This window comes from Echinops telfairi, unplaced genomic scaffold (genome assembly GCF_000313985.2).
Source record: "Echinops telfairi isolate 266 unplaced genomic scaffold, ASM31398v2 ScPeMD7_7356;HRSCAF=8355, whole genome shotgun sequence".
Lineage (NCBI taxonomy): Eukaryota > Metazoa > Chordata > Mammalia > Afrosoricida > Tenrecidae > Echinops > Echinops telfairi.
This window is the reverse complement of record NW_022111256.1, coordinates 2,105,465-2,114,359: the sequence shown is the minus strand read 5'-3', so window position 1 is coordinate 2,114,359 and position 8,895 is coordinate 2,105,465.

The window sequence follows — 8,895 nt, the reverse complement described above, 5'->3', positions numbered from 1 at the left end:
TGGGAGTGGAGCGACTTGAGCAGGGAGAGGACCTTGCACTCAAACAGCTTCGGTTTCACTCCCAGACTTCTAAAACGTCTACTGCAACCTTGACCATAATACCTGTTTGAGAACCAAAGGGTGGTGTTGATTCTGTATAACCCAAGAAAATCTAACTGTTGAATGCCATTAAATGTATGTGATTATGCCTACATGGCTTGATAATATTTTATAGATTGACAGAGGAACTTCTAACAAAGAGAAGGAAGTATCATTCTCCAAACTGACAACATAGACCGTGTGACATTCCGAGAGTTGTCTCTGAATCCCTAGGACAACTACTGTCACACCAGCTCACTATTAATACAGGCATTCATCCAAAAACCAGTTAGCCCCCATTTAACACATACCCTGATTTCTCCTGGGTGCTGAGCTTCAGAGATATAAAGAAGAATGAAGACCCCAGAGCCCAATGGGGGAGGCAAACATGTAAGCCTGTAACGTTCATATAATTGAAGAAGTGTGAGTATGACACACCAAACTACTTTTGATAGGTCCTTATGGCAAAGGCTACTAGTTATGTGCCAGCATCTATGTTCTCCTCTTCTTCCCATCCATACAGCTGGACCTTAATTCCAAGCCACCCTTGCCATTAGAGAAGGCCAGGAGACTGAATTCTAACCCAGGGAATGTAAGCAGAAGTAATGTGCTGGTTCTAGGCTTGGCCCAAAGGAACCTCCCAGGCATGCTCTCCCTTGCTCTTTTTCTCTTGCAGACCACTTGAACAGCATTGTGCTTGGATACACAATCAAAGCAGGAGGCAGGAAATTGAATGACTTTTAAAGTGTTGAAGAGCAGGGATGTCATTTTGAGGATTAAGGTCCTCCTGGCCTAAGCCACAGCATTTTCAATCACCTCCTATGCATGTGAAAGTTGAACAATGAATAGGGAGGACTGAAGAAGAACCGATGCATTTGAATGACGATGCTGGAGAAGAATACCGAAAGTACCACAGACCGCCTGAAGAACAGACAAACCCATCTTGGAAGAAGTACAGCCAGAATGCACCTTAGAAGTTAGGATGGCAAGACTTCGACTCATATCCTCTGGACATGCCATCAGGAGAGACCAGTCCCAGGGAAAGGACAGCAGGCTTGGTCAAGTAGAAGGTCAGGGAAAAGGAGGAAGACCTTCAGTGAGATGGATTCATGTCATGGCTGCAACATTGGACGCAAAAAACAACAACTGTGAGGGTGTCCCTGGGGGATGGACAACAGAAAAGTGGGTGAAGGGAGACGTTGGACAGGGCAGGATATGACAAAATAAACAATTTATAAATTACCAAGTGTTCATGAGGAGGGGGAGCGGGGAGAGAGGGTAAAAATGAGGACCTGATGCCAGGGGCTTAAGTGGAGAGCAAATGTTTTGAGAATGACGAGGGCAATGAATGTACAAATGTGCTTTGCACAACTGATGTGTGTATGGATTGTGGTGGGAGTCGTGTGAGCCCCTAGTGAAACGATTAAAAAAAATAAAATAAAATAAAAACTGTGAGGATGGTGCAGGGAGGGACAGAGTTTTGTTCGATTGCGCAGAGGGTCACGATGAGGCAGGATCAAGCAGAAGACACCTAAAACAACAACAGCAGTGTAGAGCATGTCCTCACCTTAATCACTTCTCTGGGAACAGGAACCGCACTTAGCCCTATGAAGACAAGTTCTGGACTGCACCCTGGGGGGCGGGAGTGTAAGGAGAGCAAAGAGGCAGAGATCCAAGTTCAGAAAAGCTAAAATGGCAGGGCACAAGAGAGGGGGAATGGGTGCAAAGGACAAGCCCTTGGAAGCCATTTCCAGTCTGTATGGAAATCCCTCATGAGTGAGTTCTTGTTGAGAGCTCAGTTTCATATGCGTAGGGTGAGATAAATGATAGACAGACAGACAGGCAGGCAGACAGACAGACAGATAGAGGATAGATAACCAGTAAGTGGCTGCTACAATGTTGAGAAAAGAAACAAGAGAAAGGAAGACATGGGAGACGATGAAGCTGAAGTCTTACCCCAGCCAGAGTAGCAAGACTTCTTTAATATAATATACATTCCAAATATCCAGCTAACACATTTGGGGGTTCATTTTAGGAAGAAGAACTTCACCCTAACAAAAGTCTTCATCCAGAGCTGCCCTAGAAAATAAAAATGCGCGTGCCCTGAAAAGATCAATAGCGGAGGCAGAGGTTAGAGGTTGAATCCTACCAAATCTTTAGCAAACACCTTGGATTTTGCACAAGTATGCCCTGCCGAAATAGGGAATACAGCCAAGATTAACGGAAAGTGAGAAGCCAGGAATTTAAACTGCCCACAAGAAGAGGGTGGGGGAATCTTCAGAAGAAAACAATGAAATTTAACGTAGCATTCGCAATGTCCAGAATACCATCAAATTTACCAGGCCGGCAACAAAGCAGGAAGCGTGTGACCAGCACATGGTAAAACTCAAAGGGAGGTAAGAGAACGGTGTGAGACGCCTCTGGCCTCCTGCAGCTTCCGTTGGGAGCAGACTGCAGTTCCACCCAAGCCCAAGGCTGATGGCCACAGGTAGAGGTCAGATGAGCCTCCAGCCTTCTTTTACCTCCTTCCGACACCAACATGGGTTCCTCCCATGGCACTCGACCTCTTTCCTTGATTCTATAATCCTCTGCAAAGGCCACACAGACTCAGGAGCAACAATCATGATTGTGGTGTTTTATTAGGGAAGTTAACAAGTTACCACAAGCCAGGATCAAAAAACACTAAGGATATAGTCTTTGGTCCACAACAACATCGCTCCTCAACCAGCAGCCACGTTTCTCTCTGGTCCTCAGCCTCACAGTCACATGGTCCCTTGGCCTCTGTCTCTGTGGGCCAGGAGGGCCACCTGTCATTCTCCATCACTGCCGCGCAGGCTTGGTGCCGCTCCTCAGCTCTGTCTCATGGGCTCTGTGCCACGGGCCCTGCAGCCTCTGCAGCCTCCTCTGCCTCGTGCTCCACTGGAGGGCTTTCTTTCTTCACAGGCCTGGGACCCTCTCTGCTGCTGCTGCCTCTAAGGTGGCTCTCTCATAGCCAAGGGAATGGCAAAGCTGGCCAATCCCCAGGTAAGAAACCTCTACACCTTATTTGCTTGAACCTACCCAATCATTTGGTGGGGGTTATAGAGGTAAGAATTGGAGGACCATATCTATGCAATTTCACATCACCACCGTAGGTAATAAAAATCTATCTGAAGAGGACGATGTAGGATACGAAAATAATAATCTATAACTTATCAAGGGTTCGTGAGGGAGGGCGGGTGGGGGAGGGAGGGGGAGGAAATGGGGAGCTGATATATCAGGGGCTCAAGTGGGAAGAGCATGCTTTGAAATTGATGATGGTGGCAAATGTGCAAATGTGCTTGACACACTGGATGAATGTATGGATTGTGATAAGAGATGTAAGAGCTCCCAATAAAGTTAGAAAAAAAGAAAATGAAAGGACAAAAAAAAAAAGATAGCCTCAACGTTGGAATTGAAACATCTAATGTCAGTCTATTAAAATAATTAAAGACATATACACCCCAGTGGAGATAAACGATATGGAAACTGCACAGTAACGACAACTACAAACCAGAGCAGAAAGAAATGAAACTGGACTTCACTCTACTTGACTGTAAAACTTAAAACAAAGGTACGGCGATCGATGGGTGTAGCCGTGCCTAAAGAGAGACAACAAGATGAGTGTGTGGAATTGAGAGCGCAGAATGAAACCTTTAGATTTTGACAAAGGCACCCACGAATACGCTTCTTTCTCTTCAGCATTTTGCCTGTGAACATCCACATGCAAGAGAATGATGTTGGACGCTGTCCTCATGCCACATGCAAAAAGCAACTCCAGACGGGGCATAGAACTGATCATAATAACCAAATCTATGCAATCAATCATGGATCATAGGATTTCTGACAAGAAAGCACAGAGGACAATAAACGGGTCTGGCCATGGATTAGGTCATAATTTCTTTAGTAGGACACTAAAGCACACACCACAAAAGGAAACATGAGTAAGCAGCACTGTCTCAAAAGGTGAAGGTTCTTTACTCTCAGCGACGCCAGGAAGAAGGGGAAGGACTCCCACAGCTGGGGAGAAACACTTGTAGATCATGTGGGAGATAAGGGTGTAACACCTAGGTTACATACAAGTTGCCTACGACTCGGTACTAAAAAGATAATCACTTTAAATGAGTTTCCAAAGGTACCCAAATACCCAATAAGCACATGTAAAGCTGCTTGCCATTATTAGTAATTAGAAAATTCAACCCAAAGCCACCAGACAGACCATTTCGTACGCACGAGGATAGCTATAATAAAAGCCACGGAGAGTGGCAAGTGTTGGTGAGGATGTGGAGAAATCGGTACTTTTATGCATCGCTGGTAGGAGGGTAATATGGTGCAGCCACTTTAGTAAACAATCCCTAGTTGCTCGAAAATTTAAATACATTATCATATGGCCCAGCAATTGCACTCCTATGCATATATCTCAAGAAAATGAAAACCACGTGTCTACACCAAAACGTGCATGTGAATGGTCATAGCAGCATTAGCCATAACAGCCAGGGGCAGAAACAACAGGATAAACAAAGTGTGGCACACAGAATATTATTCAGTCATAAAGACAGAAAGATAGATCATGAAGACACATGCTGTAACATGGGTGAACTTTTAAAACATTCTGTTAGTGAAAGAAACCAGATGTCCCAAACTACAAAATGTATACGAAATGAGTAATTCTCATTCACTGCCATTGAGTCGATGATGACTGATAGCCACCCTGGAGGAGAGGGTAAACCTGCCCCTGTGGGTTTCTGAGACTCCAACTCTTTGTGGGAGTAGAATGCCCCATCTTTCTCCTGTGACAGTAATTCATAGGGCCTTTAATAGCCGAGACAATTTTGAAAAAGAACAAGGTTGAAAGACTTAGACTCTGATTTCAAGACTTTGATTTCAGAGCTTCCTAATCCCTGGTGTCAGCAATCAAGGTAGTCATTGTAACGCAGATAGGCAGATAGGTCAATGACACGAGGTAGAGTTCAGACAGATCCAACATATGGTCAACTACTGACCATGGTCATTATGGTCATTTCTTTATGATCAAAGTACTAGTGTAATTCAATAAGGAAAGAATAGTCTTCTCATTTAACCATGCTGAAACAACGAAATGTCCATACACTGAGGCTAAAGAATCCCAAACACTACTACCTCATAACCTTATAGACAATTATCATAATTAGAAAAGGATTAAAGACCTAAAGAGAAAACCTAAAAAAAAACTACAAAACTTCTTAAACAAGAGAAAACCTTCACCACCCTGGAGTAGACAAAGACCCCTTACAAAATAGAACTATCATAAGAGAAAAAGCATATTTAAAGGTTTTGCTCCTCGGAAGCCAGCATTAGAAAAATTAAAATGATGTTACAGACTGAAAGAAAAACCAATTTAATTCTGAGCAAGCCTACATTTGGTCCAGTCACCCGCTCCATCCCATGTCCAGTAATAGAGGCGTATGGTTGCCACCGTCCTAAGATCGTCTGAGGGTAACAAAGTGCAGGAATGTAAGGTTTGGATGGGTTGAAGCGTATCTTTATTGATCTGTGTAACTCCAGCACACAAAACAAGAAAGGGGAAGAAGAAGGCGGGGGGCAGAGGGCGACACACCTAGCTTGACCCCATAACTGCACACGAGTTTTCAAGGTAATGATCTTTAAGGAGTCGATTGCCAGGCTTCTCTTCCTAGGCACCTCCGGGTGAATTTAAACCCCAATCTTCCAGTGAGTCATCAGGTGCTTAGGTACTTGTACCACCCAGAGACCTCAGGGTTGGCAGTTGGGCTCAAGAGGTGTCCTCTGACCTGAATTCATCTCCTCTGTGGGCTGAGGTGATAGATGAATAGCATGCAGAGCAGCAGAATTGCAGAAGAAACGAGGTTTGTTTAGAGCCCATTAGGATACTTGGAAGGTCTTCTGTCCCCAGTGGTCACCAGGTTAGTTTCCCAGGAGTCTATGAAGCCAGAATGCCCTTTAGAGGCAAGGATGGGAAGACGACGTCTCATGTCCTTTGGGCATGTTGTCAGGAGAGACCAGTCCCTAGAAAAGGACATCATGCTGGATGAAGGTGGGGCTCCGTGAAAATGAAATGGACTGACAGGGTGCCCGCATAAGAACAAGGGTGAGACTGGCCTAGGAGCGGGCAGGGCTCCACTCTGCTGTGCCCAGGGCGCTGTGACTGGGAACCAATGCAAGGTTACCCAACAGCAACTAGGACGCCTCCAGGGAAACTCACTATCTGCATCTTGAGGCAAGTCCTCTGTGCATACCAAGGTGGCCCCTTTTCTCAGGGGGTTGGGGGACAAGGGCCAGCCTTCTCTGGCTTACCCTCCTCTCCAAATAAACTACCCACAATGCTTGCAAACAAGAAATTGTGTGAAGGCACCTTCTGACATGGAATGCGGCCCCCGCATTGGCTTAGCAGTCTTTAAAAATGAGTAATCTCCCTTTAGGACCAGCCATTCCCACCCCCATTCACTGACATCCACTTGCCTTACATACAAGCTCTTCCGAACAAAATAAAAGCAACAAGAGGAGCTTGTTGGGAGAGTGTGCGCTCTGGAGTCAGACCTAAGTTTGAATTCTGGCTTTGTCTTTCAGGACTCATTCAGTGGCTAATGTTCACAGCCTCATTTCTTGGCCTCTCTGAACCTTAGTCTCCTCATCAATGAAATGGGCTCAATATGAATCCCCGAAGTTGTTGTGAGCAAAGCACCTAGCACAGGTATATCATAGGTTTTTAATAAATGGTCCCTTTTCCTTTCCTTTTGGGTATTAAGAGAATCTGACCTAAGTTAAGAAAGCCCGAGGTGAGCCAGCTCATTCTTCCCACCCTTACCCTTGAGCTCTCTGTGCCTGCCACTTCGTTTCCCTGCCGTTCCTTGAACAGCCCAAGCACATCCCTGCCTCTGGATCTTTCCACCTGGAATTCCCTACCTGGGAATATTCTCCAGAGAGCTGTACAGTGTGTCCCTTCATTTAATGTCGGAGCTGTCCGTCCAAACCATCTTCTTAGAAAAGCCATCCCTAACTACCTCATCGCAAAGCGAGATTGAGCCTCTTTTGCACTAGAGACAAGGCCCTTGTCTGATCGGTCAAATTGCAGTCTCCGTGAACCCTAACAATTCCGTGCACAGAGCAAGACAAGCTTCAGAAATGCACGTCTTCCCCCTCTAGCCTCACTCCGCAGTAGAAGATGGCAGAGAGAGCACACGTGGAAACTGGGCCAGAACTCGAGTGTGGTTCTGGGACTCAGCCCCACCCCTCACACAGCCCCTTCGATCAGCCAGCAAAGCAACCCAGATACTCACAGACAAGTAGTTCAGAGTGGAAGAGGGCCCTGAACTGGACCTAACCAGGTCCTTGGGTCCCCCAATGATAAGGTGACCAGACGTTCCGCTTTTGGAGGGACAGTCCCGAATTTTAACAATTTTTCCCACCTCCTGCAGCATTTTTAAAAAGTCCCGATTTTTGGAAAGAATGCATGACAAGCTAGGGTATACGGTTTTCGGCTGCCATGTGGCTATTTTGCCAGGATATGAGTTTTATCAATGGTGTCCCACTTTACCAATGTTAAAATCTGGTCACCTTACCCAATGACAGGTCATGACAAGAAACAGTGAGAGGCACAAATGGGCCCTGGATGCCCAGTAGCTGGGCCGGGTTGACAGATAGTTAGGCAAGGATTCTGACATTAGGTCCCAAGGACAAAATCCAAGGGAGTGGAAGGGCCCAAAGCAGTGTAGTCCTCTCTCTACTTGCCAACTTGTCTTTGGGCTCAGATCTGACCTTTCTCGATGGGCCCTGCCACCGTGGCCCAGAGTCTACATGGTCCTTACGGGTGCCTTCCACGTCTGCCCACCCAGTACCAGGACAATGAGCAACACTTGCCTCTCCATCCCCTCATTTTTCATACCAGAGAAACCCTTTGCTGTCTAGTGGCTTCCAACTCACAGTGACCCTATTGCAGCACTACCGCTGCCCCCGGGCCTTTCCGAGGCTGTAATCTTTGCCAAGCTGGCTGCCACCTCTTTCTCCCAAGGAGCAGCTGGCAAGTTGAACCACCACCTCTCGCAGGAGCTCTCCATCAGCTGTCCATGCCAAGGAAGTGGGAGCCTCCCAACTGCATGCCTTTCTCAGAAACAAGATATCCAACACAAGCCTGATGATCGGCCCTGCCCAAGCACATCATACTCCCTAGAATAATTTGGGAGGTGCCTCAGAATAATATCTTCCTCCCCACACCCCACCTCCACCTTCTCTTCTAGGAAAGAAACCAAGGGTGTTGGGTGGGGAGAGTGGGGTGGTAATAGAGGGTGTCTATCTTCTGTCCCCGTGCCTGAGGTATGAAGAACTATTTCTAGAGGCCTTCCTAAGGTGGGGGGGGGGGGGCAAAAAAGACTGCCTGGGGCTTTCTGGAACTACTGGAGAATCCAGGATTGCCAGAGCCCTGGGCAGGATTTGAATCAACCCAGACAAGCATTTTCCTTGGTGAAGAAGCAGATCCGCCAAAAAGGGGGAAGACCCTCAGAGCATGCATGGACTGATGGCCTGACGCTGTGGCTGCGCCAACAGGCTCACACTTAAGGATGGTGAAGACGGGGCAGGTCCCCGCTGCATTTCATTCTGTCCTACCTGACGGAGCAGAGTCAACGGCATCTGTCAACCTGAGACCCTAAACATCCAAGAGCTTGTAACCAGGAAAGGCATGATCTCAGGGTAGCAATTGAGACCCCTCCGCCCAAAACACAGCCACATCAATCCTCTGTCTCTAGATCTATCTGCTCTCTCCCCAGTTAAAAAAAAAAAAAAAAA